Here is a 20,000-nt window from a genome sequence, read left to right as displayed (position 1 = left end):
TCTTATTAGTCTGCTCTTCGCCTTACCTTTCAGCAGGTCGCTCCAGCCGGCTGCGGCGTATGTGGTTATCGGTTCGTACAGCCCTTTGTACAGGGTACGCATGGCCGCGTGTCCGAGTCCCCACTTCGCCTTGGCCACTCTCGCGAGGCTGTTGAATAGTTTCTGGCACTTTTTTGTCATCTCGTGTACATGCCTGTTTATTTTCAGGCCGCTTTCTAGGTACACTCCCAGGTATTTTATAGCCTGTTTCATTTTTATGCTTCTGCCATCGATCTTGATGATCGGTGGTCTCTCCGCATCCAGCTTGCCCTTGACGAGCATCATTTCCGTTTTCTCCGCCGACAGCGTGAGTTTCTTCCTGTCACACCAGGTAGCAACGCGTGTGACTATATCTTGTCCCTTCTCTTGCAGTTCGGCTCTCGCGTTTCCTGCGACCAGGATCACTATGTCGTCCGCGTACGCGATCGGTTCGCACTCTGTCGCGCTTGTCGTGAGTTCGGCTAGCAGGTCGTCGAATATTAGGTTCCAGAAGCTTGGACCCAGTACCGACCCCTGCGGGCAACCCTTCGTAACGGGCTTGCTGACCATATCATTTTTCCCCGCGATTCGCACGGCTCTGTCCGAAAAGTAGCTTCTCGTCGGTCGATATAGATTGGCGGGGCAGTCTCTTCTCTTCAACTCGTGCATCACGTTGGGCCACCACACGTTATCGAATGCTCCTGATATGTCGAGCGCGATTGCGAGTACGTACTTTTCCTCACTCATTCGCTCGACTATCTCGCGGAATTTTGTGATCGCATCCACTGTGGATCTACCGGGGCGAAAGCCGTACTGCCTGTTCGACGTTAGGGCGTGGTCGTGGAATATAGTTGTCATCCTGGCAGCCATCAGCCTTTCCAGTAACTTGCCCACCATCGATAGTAGGCAAATCGGCCTGTAAGACTTCGGGCTACTCTTATCCCGTTCTGGTCCCTTCGGGATAGTGATGACGTTCCCCAATTTCCAAACCTTCGGGAAGACTCCCCAGGTGAGGCAGCTATTCATGAGCCTGAGGAGTTCCTGATGGATTCCACCCCAGGCGCGTTGGATTACTTCGGCCTCGACTAGGTCAGGTCCAGGACATTTCCCCTTCGTTAGTCGTTTTACGGCGCCACTGAGTTCCTCGTAGCGGAACTCTGGGGTGTCCTCGACGTTCGGGGGGGTTGTACTGTCGCGTCTGATCGCTGTCTGCTCCGGCGTGTCCGTTTCTTCCTCGTCGTCGGGTAGTAGGGCGGACAGCATCGCCGCCGCAGTGGTTCGCCAGTTGGAGGTTTCCCCTTGTGGCGTCCGCAGAGTCGACACTGTTTCTTCCCTCCTTAGCTTGCCCGTGGCCGTTCGGTAGGCAATACCCCAGGGTTCTGCGTTGCCCTCCTTGGTTATAAAGTCTCTCCAGCTGCGTATCTTGGTCCTGGTGATTGCTTTTACGTACTCCTTTCTGATTTCTCTATACCGCAGCTTCTCCTGCTCCCTCGTTGCGGGGTCCCTGGTCCCCTGATATTTCCTCCTTGCCCGATAGACTTCCCTCTTTGCTCGTGTGAGCTCAGGCGTCCACCATGGCACCGATCTGTGATACCATTTTTTCCTCGGAATGGCGGCATCGCAGGCTCTTCTGAGGACTTCCTGCATCTGCTCGGCCATTCGTTCAACCTCGTTCGGCTGCCGGGGGTTTGTCTCTCGGAGTGTCGCCTTTTCCTCTATGATCACTCTTTGAAAAACCTCCCAGTTGGCGTGCCGAGTGTTGTATCTTCTTTCCTGAAGCTGCGGCGGAGTACTTCCCTCGTTAAAATCAAGACGCGTCTCCAGTATTCTGTGATCGCTGGAGGTTCCGTCCTCGTGTACTCTCCATTCCTTCACGAGCGGTATTGCTTCCGGAGTCGCCATAGTCAGGTCTATGTTCGATCGCCCTCTCGTTGTTTCAAATGTGTGTGCCTGTCCCGGTTTGTTGAGGATGTGGAGGTTGTATTGTGCGATGACAGCCTCCAGGGCCTCACCTCTGTCGTCGATGTCCTTGCTGCACCACAGCGGAGATTTGGCGTTGGAGTCCAGGCCAATAATGGCTTTCTTCCCTCTAAGCCTATTCAGTACTTTGTCTAATTGCTCGAGGCCGACTTCGATGTTTTCGGTCGGCGGAAAGTACTGACTGACGAAGTATACCTCCGTCTCTCCATCGCTTACTTGTACACAAGCACAGTGCGTTGTACATAATCCGGCAATTTCGAGCGGCGTTAGCTCCTTCGACTTAACTCCTACTGCTGCCATTGGTGGGTCACCCTTCGAACCCCGACAGGCGATCGAGATTCCTGTTCCGAGTCCGGGTATTTTTCCGTCGATGCTGTATGGCTCTTGCATTAGCAAGATTTCGTCGCCATCAGCTTCCATCTGAGTCCTGATTTCGTGGGGGACAGTTTTGGAACGCTGCATGTTGTGCTGCAGGATCCTTATACCCTTTCTACCCCCGTGTCCTCTTCCATTTTTGCTCGGGGCTTTACTCATACGTAGTTCGGGAGATAATTATTTCTAACGCCTTCTTGTACATAGGGCAGTCTACGTTAGAGGCCGCATGATCGCCTTTTTTCCCTGCCTTCTTGCAGTTGACGCAGCCGGCGTTCTTGTTTTTGTTCGTGCACTCTTTAGTGCTATGTCCGCTTTCCGCGCAATGTGCGCAGATCTCATAGCCCAAGCGGCAGTGTTTTGCCACGTGCCCATAGCCTTGGCACTTGTAACAGCGGCTGACGGCTATGTAATCCCGAACCCGGCAAGCATTCCACGAGATGAATATCTTGCCAGTTAGTAGTTTATCTCTTACCTGGGGGGGCACTTCCAGTACCCAGTTAGTTTCCTCGGAGTCCTTGCGGCCTGTTCTGAAGCAGAATTTGATGGCTCCGTCGTCTTCATCTGTTAGCCTTTCTTGGTTCTGCTTCTTGATGCAGCCCATTATTTCCTTCTCCGGCATTTCCCGTGGAACATCATATAATATTACCCGGGGCAGCCTCCTCTGCGGCGTGCTGGTTTTTAGGCCGGCTTCCTTTAGCTTGGCGTTCTCCGTGAACGCTTTTAGGCCTTCGGGGTTCGCCGTTTCCACGACTAATCCATTCCCGCTGATTTTCTTCACTGCGGTGATCTGGATTCCTCTCTTACGTGGGTTCACCAGCGTGAAGACTGCCTCCCGTGCTTCCTCACTCGTTTTTATCTCGGAGTCTGACGACTCCGGCCGGATTATCACCGCGTTTGTAGGTGGTTTGACCGCGATTTGCCCCACCATACTATTCTTCATTTTGACTTTTTCGGCGTAGGAGGACTGCTTAGGCTCCATCCTTGATTTGACTGCCGTTTCGAGCCGCTTGCTCGTTTGTAGCGTCTTGTTGACGGCACTCAGTATCGCCGTTTCTTTCTTCTCCGCACCGGTGCTCTGGTCCAACTTCCCGGTGAGGTAGCTGTTGTGGAGTAAGAGTTCTTCCACTATCCCTCGCATGTCCCGGAAATACCGCATGATGGCTGCGGTTTGCTCCTTGTTAACCTTCTTACTTGGGTCCAGACAGAAGGCTAATACGCCCTTCTCTATTTCCCCTGCCTGTGCTCTTAAATCGGGCACAGTGCGGGGTTCGTCTGCTGCTACAGGCGATTGCTGCTGCTTCGCCTCTTCCCCTTTTTCTTTCTCCTCTGTTCTCTTCTTTCTCTCCTGAACCGGGCTTTTCCCCTCCACCTTTTGCGTTTTCAGTGGTTGGAGAACCACTCTTGCTTTTGTAGCGGTTGGGGATTGACCCTTCGTAGCCATTCTGATATTTGTAGGTCCCCGCGGCGTATTGTTTTGCGCGCAGAGACACTAAGTCCGACGGCGTAACGGCGGCACTGGTCACGCACGTGTATTTGTATTTGCCCTGCGCTATTCTTTCTCGCGCGCGGGCACTAAGTCCGACGGCGTATTCCTTTTATCTTACTCGCTCGAGCCTGAGTCCCAGCGGCGTATTGTTTTACGCGCCGAGACACTAAGTCCCAGCGGCGTATTGTTTTACGCGCCGAGACACTAAGTCCCAGCGGCGTATTGTTTACGCGCACAGACACTAAGTCCCAGCGGCGTATTGTTTTACGCGCACAGATACTAAGTCCGACGGCGTAACGGCGGCACTAGTCGAGCACTTGTGCTTGCACTGCACCACTATTATTATCTATACGCGCGGGCACTAAGTCCGACGGCGTATTGCTTTTTGCTTTTTTTCTCGCTCGAGACAGAGTCCCAGCGGCGTATTGTTTTACGCGCCGAGACACTAAGTCCCAGCGGCGTATTGTTTTACGCGCACAGACACTAAGTCCCAGCGGCGTATTGTTTTACGCGCACAGATACTAAGTCCGACGGCGTAACGGCGGCACTGGTCGAGCACTTGTGCTTGCACTGCACCACTATTATTATCTATACGCGCGGGCACTAAGTCCGACGGCGTATTGCCTTTTTTTTTCGCTCGAGACAGAGTCCCAGCGGCGTATTGTTTTACGCGCCGAGACACTAAGTCCCAGCGGCGTATTGTTTAACGCGCACAGACACTAAGTCCCAGCGGCGTATTGTTTTAGGCGCACAGACACTAAGTCCGACGGCGTAACGGCGGCACTGGTCAAGCACTTTTGCTTGCACTGCACCACTATTATTATCTATACGCGCGGGCACTAAGTCCGACGGCGTATTGCTTTTTTTTTCGCTCGAGACAGAGTCCCAGCGGCGTATTGTTTTACGCGCCGAGACCTAAGTCCCAGCGGCGTATTGTTTTACGCGCACAGACACTAAGTTCCAGCGGCGTATTGTTTTACGCGCACAGACACTAAGTCCGACGGCGTAACGGCGGCACTGGTCAAGCACTTTTGCTTGCACTGTACTATTATTATCTATACGCGCGGGCACTAAGTCCGACGGCGTATTGCTTTTTTTTCTCGCTCGAGACAGAGTCCCAGCGGCGTATTGTTTTACGCGCACAGACACTAAGTCCGAAGGCGTAATGGCGGCACTAGTCAAGCACTTGCACTAGCACTTCTCTGTGTTTCAAACTGGATACTTTTGCTGTGTCCTGATGTGTCACTTTACGAACGTGGCACTTAGACCGCAGCGTGTTGCTTTGCGGACGCGGATACACTAAGTACCGCTGCGAGCGGCTTCACGAACACTTGCACTGAGTCCCTCGGCGTATCGCTTTACGAACGCGGACGCTAGTCCCGCGGCGTATTGCTTTACGAACGTTGGCGCGCAGTTACCAAGTAGCCCGTGCGGCGGCGCTGCAGTCGCGCGTCTCAAGATGTCTTCCACTCTGCCCTAACCTCAGCCACGTTTTTCTCTGTCCACTCACGCTTCTATAGAAGCGATCTCCACTGTACTTTATTATTACTTTAATTCCCAAGCACTTTCTCTCCACTTTTGCGTTATTTTCTCGCCCGATTTCTTTGCTTTTCCGCAAGAACTCGAACATTAAGTACGGAGCGACGTGAACGCGTGTTCTCAGTATGCCGCCATCTTGTGGACTAGTAGATAGGGACAATTAGTTTGAGCGTATAAGGGCTCGGCTTGGGGCCGACCGCGCCATTCCTGGAGTGTAAAACTCATACTGGCTTCGCTCTTTGGATGTTCGGTATTTATTATCCACTTCCTGACGGCCACTGCCCGGGGAACGGCGCGCGGGTGGTCGGCGCGCGACTTGGAAAAACCCTGCCCTCTCCTTTCGGGTCTTTGGACAAGTTGAACCTACCCTTTCGGGCGGCAGCTCGCTTAGCCGGCGCGGCGAGATGCGCGCACCGCGCCGCGCCGTTACCAGCGGGGGCCACGAGGAGGCGGAGCTGCCAGCGTGTTGCTCGGTCCCAGCAGGTTGGCTTTCCAGCCGATTATTCCCTGCACCGTCACAGTACTCATTTGCATGAGTACCGCCTGCACGGACGGTCGCAGGGGGTCTTTCCTAGATCTTCCTTGCCTTGTCCTTTTTCCGTGTTCTTTTGTTTTGTGCTGTTTCTTGCTCTTTTATATTTTATATTTATATTTCGTTCCCTGTTTAGAGTCCGATGCCGTTGGTCTCTGCGCGTCTCAGCGTCGCGGGTTCTTCTTCTTCCTCCTCTTCTTCTTCTTTCCCCTGCGCTGTTCAGTCGGTCTCCGTGCCAGCCTTGTACTCCGTCTTGGAGGCCCGTCTGTCGGTTCAGTCAGCTGTGTTGCTCCTGTCCCCGAGTATCGCCCATGTGGCGAGGGTCCCTCTGTTTCCCACAGAATTCTCCTTCTCTTCTCCTCCTTTGCCCGCAGGACGCTCCTTGTGAACTGGAGGAAGTGGGGGTATACGTCCTTCGTTATAAACTCCCACTTTTCTTCTGGCCAGTCTAACTTTAGTTCGCGTATCGCGTTCCGCAGTGTTTGACGGTCTTCTTCGAAGAGAGGACATTCCTCGAGGATATGGTGGGGGGTTTCCTCACTGCCGCAGTCGCACGTGTCCACTTCGCTCAAGCCGAACGTCTTGAGTTTGCTGTTAAAGTCCCCATGACCGCTGATGAACTGTGTCATATAGTGGTCGGGTCTTACCCAGCGATTCTCAAGCCTGTCCTTAATGCTGTCGAAGTACGCATAAGTCGTCCTCCCCTTGCTCGTGGTCTGCCAGCGTTCCTGCCACTTCTCTATTGCTTGCCTGGCGATTTCCTTTTCGCTGCTCGCGTCGTCTTGGCCTTTCCCCCATCGGTATTTCCGTGCTCGGGCTTCGATGAGGAGGTCGATCGGGATAGCTCCGGCGATGACTTGGAGGGCCTCTGTTGACGTTGTCCTGTATGCCTTTGTCACTCGGAGGAGTGCCATCCTCTGCGATCTTATTAGTCTGCTCTTCGCCTTACCTTTCAGCAGGTCGCTCCAGCCGGCTGCGGCGTATGTGGTTATCGGTTCGTACAGCCCTTTGTACAGGGTACGCATGGCCGCGTGTCCGAGTCCCCACTTCGCCTTGGCCACTCTCGCGAGGCTGTTGAATAGTTTCTGGCACTTTTTTGTCGTCTCGTGTACATGCCTGTTTATTCTCAGGCCGCTTTCTAGGTACACTCCCAGGTATTTTATAGCCTGTTTCATTTTTATGCTTCTGCCATCGATCTTGATGATCGGTGGTCTCTCCGCATCCAGCTTGCCCTTGACGAGCATCATTTCCGTTTTCTCCGCCGACAGCGTGAGTTTCTTCCTGTCGCACCAGGTAGCAACGCGTGTGACTATATCTTGTCCCTTCTCTTGCAGTTCGGTTCTCGCCTTTCCTGCGACCAGGATCACTATGTCGTCCGCGTACGCGATCGGTTCGCACTCTGTCGCGCTTGTCGTGAGTTCGGCTAGCAGGTCGTCGAATATTAGGTTCCAGAAGCTTGGACCCAGTACCGACCCCTGCGGGCAACCCTTCGTAACGGGCTTGCTGACCATATCATTTTTCCCCGCGATTCGCACGGCTCTATCCGAAAAGTAGCTTCTCGTCAGTCGATATAGATTGGCAGGGCAGTCTCTTCTCTTCAACTCGTGCATCACGTTGGGCCACCACACGTTATCGAATGCTCCTGATATGTCGAGCGCGATTGCGAGTACGTACTTTTCCTCACTCATTCGCTCGACTATCTCGCGGAATTTCGTGATCGCATCCACTGTGGATCTACCGGGGCGAAAGCCGTACTGCCTGTCCGACGTTAGGGCGTGGTCGTGGAATATAGTTGTCATCCTGGCAGCCATCAGCCTTTCCAGTAACTTGCCCACCATCGATAGTAGGCAAATCGGCCTGTAAGACTTCGGGCTACTCTTATCCCGTTCTGGTCCCTTCGGGATAGTGATGACGTTCCCCAATTTCCAAACCTTCGGGAAGACTCCCCAGGTGAGGCAGCTATTCATGAGCCTGAGGAGTTCCTGATGGATTCCACCCCAGGCGCGTTGGATTACTTCGGCCTCGACTAGGTCAGGTCCAGGACATTTCCCCTTCGTTAGTCGTTTTACGGCGCCACTGAGTTCCTCGTAGCGGAACTCTGGGGTGTCCTCGACGTTCGGGGGGGTTGTACTGTCGCGTCTGATCGCTGTCTGCTCCGGCGTGTCCGTTTCTTCCTCGTCGTCGGGTAGTAGGGCGGACAGCATCGCCGCCGCAGTGGTTCGCCAGTTGGAGGTTTCCCCTTGTGGCGTCCGCAGAGTCGACACTGTTTCTTCCCTCCTTAGCTTGCCCGTGGCCGTTCGGTAGGCAATACCCCAGGGTTCTGCGTTGCCCTCCTTGGTTATAAATTCTCTCCAGCTGCGTATCTTGGTCCTGGTGATTGCTTTTACGTACTCCTTTCTGATTTCTCTATACCGCAGCTTCTCCTGCTCCCTCGTTGCGGGGTCCCTGGTCCCCTGATATTTCCTCCTTGCCCGGTAGACTTCCCTCTTTGCTCGTGTGAGCTCAGGCGTCCACCATGGCACCGATCTGTGATACCATTTTTTCCTCGGAATGGCGGCATCGCAGGCTCTTCTGAGGACTTCCTGCATCTGCTCGGCCATTCGTTCAACCTCGTTCGGCTGCCGGGGGTTTGTCTCTCGGAGTGTCGCCTTTTCCTCTATGATCACTCTTTGAAAGACCTCCCAGTTGGCGTGCCGAGTGTTGTATCTTCTTTCCTGAAGCTGCGGCGGAGTACTCCCCTCGTTAAAATCGAGACGCGTCTCCAGTATTCTGTGATCGCTGGAGGTTCCGTCCTCGTGTACTCTCCATTCCTTCACGAGCGGTATTGCTTCCGGAGTCGCCATAGTCAGGTCTATGTTCGATCGCCCTCTCGTTGTTTCAAATGTGTGTGCCTGTCCTGGTTTGTTGAGGATGTGGAGGTTGTATTGTGCGATGACAGCCTCCAGGGCCTCACCTCTGTCGTCGGTGTCCTTGCTGCACCACAGCGGAGATTTGGCGTTGGAGTCCAGGCCAATAATGGCTTTCTTCCCTCTGAGCCTATTCAGTACTTTGTCTAATTGCTCGAGGCCGACTTCGATATTTTCGGTCGGCGGAAAGTACTGGCTGACGAAGTATACCTCCGTCTCTCCATCGCTTACTTGTACACAAGCGCAGTGCGTTGTACATAGTCCGGCAATTTCGAGCGGCGTTAGCTCCTTCGACTTAACTCCTACTGCTGCCATTGGTGGGTCACCCTTCGAACCCCGACAGGCGATCGAGATTCCTGTTCCGAGTCCGGGTATTTTTCCGTCGATGCTGTATGGCTCTTGCATTAGCAAGATTTCGTCGCCATCAGCTACCATCTGTGTCCTGATTTCGTGGGGGACAGTTTTGGAACGCTGCATGTTATGCTGCAGGATCCTTATACCCCTTCTACCCCCGTGTCCTCTTCCATTTTTGCTCGGGGCTTTACTCATACGTAGTTCGGGAGATAATTATTTCTAACGCCTTCTTATACATAGGGCAGTCTGCGTTAGAGGCCGCATGATCGCCTTTTTTCCCTGCCTTCTTGCAGTTGACGCAGCCGGCGTTCTTGTTTTTATTCGTGCACTCTTTAGTGCTATGTCCGCTTTCCGCGCAATGTGCGCAGATCTCATAGCCCAAGCGGCAGTGTTTTGCCACGTGCCCATAGCCTTGGCACTTGTAACAGCGGCTGACGGCTATGTAATCCCGAACCCGGCAAGCATTCCACGAGATGAATATCTTGCCAGTTAGTAGTTTATCTCTTACCTGGGGGGGCACTTCCAGTACCCAGTTAGTTTCCTCGGAGTCCTTGCGGCCTGTTCTGAAGCAGAATTTGATGGCTCCGACGTCTTCATCTGTTAGCCTTTCTTGGTTCTGCTTCTTGATGCAGCCCATTATTTCCTTCTCCGGCATTTCCCGTGGGACATCATATAATATTACCCGGGGCAGCCTCCTCTGCGGCGTGCTGGTTTTTAGGCCGGCTTCCTTTAGCTTGGCGTTCTCCGTGAACGCTTTTAGGCCTTCGGGGTTCGCCGTTTCCACGACTAATCCATTCCCGCTGATTTTCTTCACTGCGGTGATCTGGATTCCTCTCTTACGTGGGTTCACCAGCGTGAAGACTGCCTCCCGTGCTTCCTCACTCGTTTTAATCTCGGAGTCCGACGACTCCGGCCGGATTATCACCGCATTTGTAGGTGGTTTGACCGCGATTTGCCCCACCATACTATTCTTCATTTTGACTTTTTCGGCGTAGGAGGACTGCTTAGGCTCCATCCTTGATTTGACTGCCGTTTCGAGCCGCTTGCTCGTTTGTAGCGTCTTGTTGACGGCACTCAGTATCGCCGTTTCTTTCTTCTCCGCGCCGGTGCTCTGGTCCAACTTCCCGGTGAGGTAGCTGTTGCGGAGTAAGAGTTCTTCCACTATCCCTCGCATGTCCCGGAAATACCGCATGATGGCTGCGGTTTGCTCCTTGTTAACCTTCTTACTTGGGTCCAGACAGAAGGCTAATACGCCCTTCTCTATTTCCCCTGCCTGTGCTCTTAAATCGGGCACAGTGCGGGGTTCGTCTGCTGCTACAGGCGATTGCTGCTGCTTCGCCTCTTCCCCTTTTTCTTTCTCCTCTGTTCTCTTCTTTCTCTCCTGAACCGGGCTTTTCCCCTCCACCTTTTGCGTTTTCAGTGGTTGGAGAACCACTCTTGCTTTTGTAGCGGTTGGGGATTGACCCTTCGTAGCCATTCTGATATTTGTAAGTCCCCGCGGCGTATTGTTTTGCGCGCAGAGACACTAGGTCCGACGGCGTAACGGCGGCACTGGTCACGCACTTGTATTTGTATTTGCCCTGCGCTATTCTTTCTCGCGCGCGGGCACTAAGTCCGACGGCGTATTCCTTTTATCTTTTTTTTCCTTACTCGCTCGAGCCTGAGTCCCAGCGGCGTATTGTTTTGCGCGCCGAGAAACTAAGTCCCAGCGGCGTATTGTTTTACGCGCCGAGACACTAAGTCCCAGCGGCGTATTGTTTTACGCGCACAGATACTAAGTCCGACGGCGTAACGGCGGCACTGGTCGAGCACTTGTGCTTGCACTGCACCACTATTATTATCTATACGCGCGGGCACTAAGTCCGACGGCGTATTGCTTTTTTGCTTTTTTTTACTCGCTCGAGACAGAGTCCCAGCGGCGTATTGTTTTACGCGCCGAGACACTAAGTCCCAGCGGCGTATTGTTTTCCGCGCACAGACACTAAGTCCCAGCGGCGTATTGTTTTACGCGCACAGATACTAAGTCCGACGGCGTAACGGCGGCACTGGTCGAGCACTTGTGCTTGCACTGCGCCACTATTATTATCTATACGCGCGGGCACTAAGTCCGACGGCGTATTGCTTTTTTTTTTCTCGCTCGAGACGGAGTCCCAGCGGCGTATTGTTTTACGCGCCGAGACACTAAGTCCCAGCGGCGTATTGTTTTACGCGCACAGACACTAAGTTCCAGCGGCGTATTGTTTTACGCGCACAGACACTAAGTCCGACGGCGTAACGGCGGCACTGGTCAAGCACTTTTGCTTGCACTGTACTATTATTATCTATACGCGCGGGCACTAAGTCCGACGGCGTATTGTTTTTTCCTCGCTCGAGACAGAGTCCCAGCGGCGTATTGTTTTACGCGCACAGACACTAAGTCCGAAGGCGTAATGGCGGCACTAGTCAAGCACTTGCACTAGCACTTCTCTGTGTTTCAAACTGGATACTTTTGCTGTGTCCTGATGTGTCACTTTACGAACGTGGCACTTAGACCGCAGCGTGTTGCTTTGCGGACGCGGATACACTAGGTACCGCTGCGAGCGGCTTCACGAACACCTGCACTGAGTCCCTCGGCGTATCGCTTTACGAACGCGGACGCTAGTCCCGCGGCGTATTGCTTTACGAACGTTGGCGCGCAGTTACCAAGTAGCCCGTGCGGCGGCGCTGCAGTCGCGCGTCTCAAGATGTCTTCCACTCTGCCCTAACCTCAGCCACGTTTTTCTCTGTCCACTCACGCTTCTATAAAAGCGATCTCCACTGTACTTTATTATTACTTTAATTCCCGAGCACTTTCACTCCACTTTCGCGTTATTTTCTCGCCCGATTTCTTTGCTTTTCCGCAAGAACTCGAACATTAAGTACGGAGCGACGTGAACGCGTGTTCTCAGTATGCCGCCATCTTGTGGACAGTAGTAGATAGGGACAGAGGGAATCTCGTTAATCCATTCATGCGCGTCACTAATTAGATGACGAGGCATTTGGCTAAAACCTGCGATCCTCGATACGAGGACCGTACTTCCGAGGTTTATCCCCCTCGTAGGGACATTAAAATATAACATATTTGCTATGTAACCCAAAGGTTACAGCAAATTTATTCACTATCATGCATGGACGTAACAACAAAATAAATAAATAAATAAATAAATAAATAAAGAAATAAATAATAATTTAAAAAACTGGGTCTGACTTATGTATCTAAAAATATGTTACACAGCTCTATGGAGCTTCTCAATACGTTCAGTACTAATGTTTTGATAATTTGGCCACCAATACCCATACGCTTGAGGTTACTTTCCGTGGAAGGCGTTATGGCACCACGACTGCCCAAGACCACCGGTATTACTTCTCCCTTGCCGACATTAAATCTTGCCTTTAGGTGTTCGAGGCATGGCCGATATTTGTTGACCTTTTCCTTCTCCGCGCGCGAGAGGTAATCCTTATTCTCATAGCGGACGGTAACGTCGACCACGAGAACCCTTTCCTCGTTTTTAACTACGAGGTCCGGCTTGAAAAGAGCACCTCCCACCCGGAGCGTAGGTTCAACAAAAACTTCATTATTTTTTCGTAGACTTTCGGCAAGGGTCATTTTCGCTTCATCATGCCGCTTTATCCTCAGGCCCTTAGTGTACTGGCACAGCCCGAGTATATGTCCAAGGGTCTCGGGCTGGGCTCGACATTTTCTACAATTGATGTCCAAATTTTTATCGACTCGTGCCAGCACTGTTCTTGTGCCAACAGTGTTGGTCCTGAGTTTAAGCGCATCTATAAATCTTGATGGCTTGAGCAGTTCGCAATCCTTAAGCCACACATTGCCAGCTTTGCTTCTCGAGAAGTCAGGTACGCCCTGCCCCTGACTTCTTAGTTCAGCCCATTGCTTCACATGCCCCGCTTTTAATCTTTTTCGGGCTCTTTCGATATCTTCCACAGAGGCTGGCCAATTGATCCTCAGTGAGTTTGCCATCTTTTTCAATTTCTCATTGTACTTTTCATCAACCAGGCTGGAGACCGCCGGGTCGATCGAGTCCTTTATTTTAATTGCACTTTTTAGGGTGCCAAGTTTGACGATGTGCTCGAACCTCGGCAACCCTAATCCGCCCCAGGATTTGGGGGCATAGAAAAAACCAGTGGCAGTTGAAGGCGTTAGATGGAATATAGCCTTTATTTCCTGCCTGACTTCGCTGTCCAGCAATCTTAAAACGCTGTCACTCGGCGGGCTTACGAGCAGGTTATAAATATATCGGGGAAAGATATGTTTTGTGATCAATTCGAGCTTCTGGCATGGCTTGAGTGAGAGCTTTCTAACTCTCCTCACCACACTCAGAAGCTCGGGAACGATTATGCCACAGTGTATGCCTTTCCAGGGCCCCATTTTGGCGCCTAAGTACCTGAAGGCTTCGTCAGGATCGACTGTTGGGATGGTGTTGTTCCCATGTTTAATTTTTGGTTCTTTGATGAACCAAGTACGCCTTTCTGCGACTACTTGAAATGCCTGGCATTTATCCCTTGAGATGGTCATACCGAGGCCGTTCAGATACTCGTCAAGCACATCCACTTGGCGTTGCGCTTCCCCGATATCGGCGCCGAGCAACACTACGTCGTCAGCAAAAGCCAGGACAGGAATCTTTCTTGTCTCATTTACGTTTATTCCGCTGGTTTGTTGCTCGATCAAATCCAGCAGTGGCTCCAAGCACAGGTTGAATAGCAGCGGTGACAAAGGGTCGCCCTGCTTAACTCCCCTGAGGATCTTAATCTCGACCCTGGTGCTGTTTTTAGATTTTATTGTGGTCTTGCCCTCACTATACATATTCCTGATCAAGTCAGTAATGGGGATCGGCACGCCCTTCCTCCTTAGGCAGGGGACGATTGCCGAGTGGGGCACTGTGTCGAAGGCTTTGGAGATATCCACAATAGTGAATACCCCGCCTTTCTTTTTCTTGCTATAATCCAAGGCAGCGCTCAACAGGTCGATGTTTATTTTACAACCGCTTTCAGCGGTGAATCCTTTCTGCCTTGGATTCAACACAATGCCCCTCCTTATCCTCCCGTCAATTATGGAGGAGAAAATACGGCCGAGAATGGGGCCTATAGTTATAGGCCTCCAATTCTCGACCAGGCTGCTCGACTTATTTGGTTTTGGTATTAATGTTGTTCTATTTTCCTTCCATATAGGAGGAAAATAGGAGCAATAAAGTAAGATATTGTACAATATAGTTAAAATGGTGGGCAGGCCAGGGATCAGAAGGTGTTCCTTCTGGAAGCCATCCGGTCCTGCTGCAGCCTTCATTCTTATTCTGCTCAATTTCTCCGCCACATCCTCAACAGCAATTGGCGGGAAGACCTCGCATAAGGAAAGCTCAGAGGCTCTACTTCCTGGGACGGGGGCTTCAACAGGTCCTGTCTGGCCCCATAAATCCTCATAAAGCCTCCTCACTTCCTCGGCATCAGGCAGATCCCTAGCCGGTTGGAGGAAGGCCCGATCATCATTTATTACGGCATCGGCCAACCTCCTTGGATTTTCTGTAAACAACTCCTGGCAACGAGCGTATGAGTATCTTTTTCTAGCATTTCTATTACCTTTTTTCTTTCCTTGGTGACCAATCCTCTTGTTCTTAACTGAACTTGCCCTCTTTTTACTATTAATTTCTTTTATGGCTCCATAGAGCGTGAATTCTAAAAATTCATTTATAGCACTCTCAAGGGCTTCCCTATTTCCCTTGAGAGAGACCCAGATTGTCATCAGTCGAGTGTGGACCCACCTTAAAACAGGTGGCACCTCGACTTGTGTCATTATTGCGGACTCTAGCTGGAGTCTCCACTGTTCATATTCTAGACCGCTGACTCCAGGTTCTTCGAAACACGCATTGCCTGGGTCAACGGGATCGCACCCTCCCTCTGTCACCTGAGTGGGCTCTTGGGAACTTGTTTCCTCACCAATCAGCCTCAGCTTTTTACGCTGGTATCTGATTTGTTCGATCGTCTTGCTGGTGAGGATCTCACTGATCATTTTGTTGGGGAATTTGTGGTCTTTATATATCTCCCAAAGTTCCCTCAACTGAGCCAACTCCTCCGCCGTCCATTTTTTCTCAGGGGGGTCCGTTCCCCTCCTTTTGACATTTCTTACGGCAGGGTGCGCATGCCGCTCGTGGGTAGATAGCCCTCTAAGCGTCCCAAAGCTCATGGGGCAGGTTTCGCATCTATATGAACCACTGGGTCCTTGACTTGTTCCTCTACAATGAGGCAGGTGGCATCTGGCCCCATGAAGCTTCGGAAAGCCTTTCCCACAGTCTTTGCATCTCCATTGGATGCGGGCTGTCACATGATGTTGCTCCAGGTGCCGCCCTAAGTCTGACAATGACAAAAAGAAAAGGTCGATTTCCCTTTTCTGGCAGACAGGGCAGGCAACCTGGTCACCCACGATCGGTACCATGATGTCAATCGTGTCCGGGGATGAAGCCAAATCGTCAACAGAGGTCCCCTCCAGAGCGGAAGAATCCGCCGCGACGTCTCCGGGACCGAGAGATGCCGCGTCCGAGGCGCTTTCTATGTCTTTATTTACCATGATATTTATTCTATTATTTTCCTCAAACATGCCCAATCGTTAACCTTATTACTGCCAAGTCGTGCCATAGCCAATCAAGGAACGAGTTCCTTTCAGGGAGATAATTCCATACTTCACGATGAAATTCATCGTTAGATCGGCAAGCCGATTTTTTGGTTTCGTCTCTCGCTCCTTCATCGCCGCACTCCATTTGGCCATACTCGGTGTCCGGGGGGATGCGCCCCGCGCTGACACAAATGAGTATGTTACCGGCGGTACCACGAGGAGGTAGGAGTGCGACTTGAGCAAACGGGGCCAAAGCCCCGCCTGCCCCCAAGCAACTATGACTCTTCCATCGTTGGAGACAAGCCGTTTTCCAACGTCCCGCCACCCAACGAGCAAGATCGCTTCGCTCAACCAGCAACCCTCGCGCGGCTCTTCCAGCACACACGTAGGCAAGCCATGCCACCTTCCAGCTCATCCGCCTAAGTCCCAGCGGCGTATCGTTTTTGGGCGAACGCGGCTAAGGGCCAGCGGCATATTACTTTCTGGCGCGCACAGCCAAGTCCCAGCGGCGTATTGCTTTTCGAGCACGCGCGGCAAAGTGCCAGCGGCGTATTGCTTTCTTTTATAACGTCACTAGTCAGATGACGAGGCTGCTGTTCACCTTTTCCGTTTCGTGTAGCACGAATTCGGCTTAAAAAAAATATGGCGATGCGCCGCCAAGACCGGCCGCACCTCGCTATATAGCAAGCGCGACCAAGTCCAAGCGACACACCGCCCTTGTAACGTCACTAATCTAATGACGAGGCATTTGGCTAAAACCTGCGATCCTCGATACGAGGACCGTACTTCCGAGGTTTATCCCCCTCGTAGGGACATTAAAATATAACATATTTGCTATGTAACCCAAAGGTTACAGCAAATTTATTCACTATCATGCATGGACGTAACAACAAAATAAATAAATAAATAAATAAATAAATAAATAAATAAAGAAATAAATAATAATTTAAAAAAACTGGGTCTGACTTATGTATCTAAAAATATGTTACACAGCTCTATGGAGCTTCTCAATACGTTCAGTACTAATGTTTTGATAGTTTGGCCACCAATACCCATACGCTTGAGGTTACTTTCCGTGGAAGGCGTTATGGCACCACGACTGCCCAAGACCACCGGTATTACTTCTCCCTTGCCGACATTAAATCTTGCCTTTAGGTGTTCGAGGCATGGCCGATATTTGTTGACCTTTTCCTTCTCCGCGCGCGAGAGGTAATCCTTATTCTCATAGCGGACGGTAACGTCGACCACGAGAACCCTTTCCTCGTTTTTAACTACGAGGTCCGGCTTGAAAAGAGCACCTCCCACCCGGAGCGTAGGTTCAACAAAAACTTCATTATTTTTTCGTAGACTTTCGGCAAGGGTCATTTTCGCTTCATCATGCCGCTTTATCCTCAGGCCCTTAGTGTACTGGCACAGCCCGAGTATATGTCCAAGGGTCTCGGGCTGGGCTCGACATTTTCTACAATTGATGTCCAAATTTTTGTCGACTCGTGCCAGCACTGTTCTTGTGCCAACAGTGTTGGTCCTGAGTTTAAGCGCATCTATAAATCTTGATGGCTTGAGCAGTTCGCAATCCTTAAGCCACACATTGCCAGCTTTGCTTCTCGAGAAGTCAGGTACGCCCTGCCCCTGACTTCTTAGTTCTGCCCATTGCTTCACATGCCCCGCTTTTAATCTTTTTCGGGCTCTTTCGATATCTTCCACAGAGGCTGGCCAATTGATCCTCAGTGAGTTTGCCATCTTTTTCAATTTCTCATTGTACTTTTCATCAACCAGGCTGGAGACCGCCGGGTCGATCGAGTCCTTTATTTTAATTGCACTTTTTAGGGTGCCAAGTTTGACGATGTGCTCGAACCTCGGCAACCCTAATCCGCCCCAGGATTTGGGGGCATAGAAAAAACCAGTGGCAGTTGAAGGCGTTAGATGGAATATAGCCTTTATTTCCTGCCTGACTTCGCTGTCCAGCAATCTTAAAACGCTGTCACTCGGCGGGCTTACGAGCAGGTTATAAATATATCGGGGAAAGATATGTTTTGTGATCAATTCGAGCTTCTGGCATGGCTTGAGTGAGAGCTTTCTAACTCTCCTCACCACACTCAGAAGCTCGGGAACGATTATGCCACAGTGTATGCCTTTCCAGGGCCCCATTTTGGCGCCTAAGTACCTGAAGGCTTCGTCAGGATCGACTGTTGGGATGGTGTTGTTCCCATGTTTAATTTTTGGTTCTTTGATGAACCAAGTACGCCTTTCTGCGACTACTTGAAATGCCTGGCATTTATCCCTTGAGATGGTCATACCGAGGCCGTTCAGATACTCGTCAAGCACATCCACTTGGCGTTGCGCTTCCCCGATATCGGCGCCGAGCAACACTACGTCGTCAGCAAAAGCCAGGACAGGAATCTTTCTTGTCTCATTTACGTTTATTCCGCTGGTTTGTTGCTCGATCAAATCCAGCAGTGGCTCCAAGCACAGGTTGAATAGCAGCGGTGACAAAGGGTCGCCCTGCTTAACTCCCCTGAGGATCTTAATCTCGACCCCAGTGCTGTTTTTAGATTTTATTATGGTCTTGCCCTCGCTATACATGTTCCTGATCAAGTCAGTAATGGGGATCGGCACGCCCTTCCTCCTTAGGCAGGGGACGATTGCCGAGTGGGGCACTGTGTCGAAGGCTTTGGAGATATCCACAATAGTGAATACCCCGCCTTTCTTTTTCTTGCTATAATCCAAGGCAGCGCTCAACAGGTCGATGTTTATTTTACAACCGCTTTCAGCGGTGAATCCTTTCTGCCTTGGATTCAACACAATGCCCCTCCTTATCCTCCCGTCAATTATGGAGGAGAAAATACGGCCGAGAATGGGGCCTATAGTTATAGGCCTCCAATTCTCGACCAGGCTGCTCGACTTATTTGGTTTTGGTATTAATGTTGTTCTATTTTCCTTCCATATAGGAGGAAAATAGGAGCAATAAAGTAAGATATTGTACAATATAGTTAAAATGGTGGGCAGGCCAGGGATCAGAAGGTGTTCCTTCTGGAAGCCATCCGGTCCTGCTGCAGCCTTCATTCTTATTCTGCTCAATTTCTCCGCCACATCCTCAACAGCAATTGGCGGGAAGACCTCGCATAAGGAAAGCTCAGAGGCTCTACTTCCTGGGACGGGGGCTTCAACAGGTCCTGTCTGGCCCCATAAATCCTCATAAAGCCTCCTCACTTCCTCGGCATCAGGCAGATCCCTAGCCGGTTGGAGGAAGGCCCGATCATCATTTATTACGGCATCGGCCAACCTCCTTGGATTTTCTGTAAACAACTCCTGGCAACGAGCGTATGAGTATCTTTTTCTAGCATTTCTATTACCTTTTTTCTTTCCTTGGTGACCAATCCTCTTGTTCTTAACTGAACTTGCCCTCTTTTTACTATTAATTTCTTTTATGGCTCCATAGAGCGTGAATTCTAAAAATTCATTTATAGCACTCTCAAGGGCTTCCCTATTTCCCTTGAGAGAGACCCAGATTGTCATCAGTCGAGTGTGGACCCACCTTAAAACAGGTGGCACCTCGACTTGTGTCATTATTGCGGACTCTAGCTGGAGTCTCCACTGTTCATATTCTAGACCGCTGACTCCAGGTTCTTCGAAACACGCATTGCCTGGATCAACGGGATCGCACCCTCCCTCTGTCACCTGAGTGGGCTCTTGGGAACTTGTTTCCTCACCAATCAGCCTCAGCTTTTTACGCTGGTATCTGATTTGTTCGATCGTCTTGCTGGTGAGGATCTCACTGATCATTTTGTTGGGGAATTTGTGGTCTTTATATATCTCCCAAAGTTCCCTCAACTGAGCCAACTCCTCCGCCGTCCATTTTTTCTCAGGGGGGTCCGTTCCCCTCCTTTTGACATTTCTTACGGCAGGGTGCGCATGCCGCTCGTGGGTAGATAGCCCTCTAAGCGTCCCAAAGCTCATGGGGCAGGTTTCGCATCTATATGAACCACTGGGTCCTTGACTTGTTCCTCTACAATGAGGCAGGTGGCATCTGGCCCCATGAAGCTTCGGAAATCCTTTCCCACAGTCTTTGCATCTCCATTGGATGCGGGCTGTCACATGATGTTGCTCCAGGTGCCGCCCTAAGTCTGACAATGACAAAAAGAAAAGGTCGATTTCCCTTTTCTGGCA

This window comes from Bombus vancouverensis, unplaced genomic scaffold, assembly GCF_051014615.1.
Source record: "Bombus vancouverensis nearcticus unplaced genomic scaffold, iyBomVanc1_principal scaffold0054, whole genome shotgun sequence".
Taxonomy (NCBI): Eukaryota; Metazoa; Arthropoda; class Insecta; order Hymenoptera; family Apidae; genus Bombus; species Bombus vancouverensis.
Note: the sequence above shows the minus strand (reverse complement) of the source record.